The sequence below is a fragment of the Gopherus flavomarginatus genome, chromosome 14 (assembly GCF_025201925.1).
Source record: "Gopherus flavomarginatus isolate rGopFla2 chromosome 14, rGopFla2.mat.asm, whole genome shotgun sequence".
Lineage (NCBI taxonomy): Eukaryota > Metazoa > Chordata > Testudines > Testudinidae > Gopherus > Gopherus flavomarginatus.
The window spans coordinates 45006391-45007511 of record NC_066630.1 but is presented as its reverse complement, the minus strand read 5'-3'; the positions used below and the strand labels follow the sequence as shown (position 1 = coordinate 45007511).

The window sequence follows — 1121 nt, the reverse complement described above, 5'->3', positions numbered from 1 at the left end:
TATTTTATTTACACCTCAGAAGGAGGGAGGCAAAATCCACTGGTGATAGAGACAGGAGGGAGTCGAGTTTGTATCTCCTGAGAAAAGGGGCTTTTTCCTTTCCTATTTCTCCCCTACCATTTCTAACATTTTCCTTTGAAGCGTTGCCTTATTCAGCTTGAGGAAACATTAGCTTTTAAGATAAAAACTATGAAATACAGAACTAGAGACATTTTTTAGAAATCTGGGATTTAGACATTTTATTTAAAGCCGGGGGGGGGTGTTGGAGTTTCTGAGAAGGTTTTTGTTTGCAAGAAGCAACATTGTTGTGTCTGTTATTGTACCAAGTGGGGAGATGGTTGTCTATAAAGGAAGAGTCAAGACTAAATGCATCCACCGAGGATGGGATTTGAACCCATGCACGCAGAGCACAATGGATTAGGAGTCCATCACCTTAACCACTGGGCCACCTCATCTGAGCTGTAACAAAAGGGACAGGAGGAGAAATCTAAGGCCGACAGAGATAGGGACACGAAGGAGTTTTTAAATACTAAGCGTAAGCAGGGTCTGAATGAGCTCCCCCCTCACATGTAGTGAGGAGCTGGGGAAAGACTTCAGGAACAGACCGTGTTTGCATAGACACACCTACTCTGCCTAGCTATGCAGCATGATGAGGCCGCTTCCCCAAAATGACCAGTTTGGGATGGTCTTGGGTTACAAATCACTTTAGGATTGAGTGGAATAAAATGTTATTCTCCTTCCTGTATGAGTGAAGGGCAGCAGAACAGACCTAGTCCATCCTGATGGATGGGTAGATGGGTGAGGAATAGCTTTTATTGGACTGCAGAGAAGGATTGAGGACATCACGCTAAAACAGTGGTCCACAAATATTTCACATTGTGCCCTCTTAGCCATGGCTGTGGCCCCTCGGAAGCCACGGTCGAGAAGCAGGGCTGGGAGTGTGGCTGTTGCTTGCTGGGGAGAGGGGTGCAGACAGGGGCAAGGGGGTCATCGCTGGGCTGGGAGCCAGAGGCCCAGACTGAGGGTGGGGTTGGGGAAGAGCTGGGACAGAGTGGGGCTGAGTGGTGCTTCCTCCCTGCCCTCCATGGGGGCTGACGCAGGCCCTGAGGTGCCCCCATGAA

The 1121-nt window shown here is 48.8% G+C and overlaps 1 non-coding gene across 1 annotated transcript; it reads right to left on the bottom strand.

Moving 5' to 3' along the window:
• Positions 1-367: 367 nt before the first annotated feature.
• Positions 368-455, bottom strand: TRNAR-CCU (transfer RNA arginine (anticodon CCU)). Its single transcript has one exon. It is a non-coding gene; the product is annotated as a tRNA-Arg (tRNA).
• Between the last annotated feature and the right edge of the window lie 666 nt (positions 456-1121).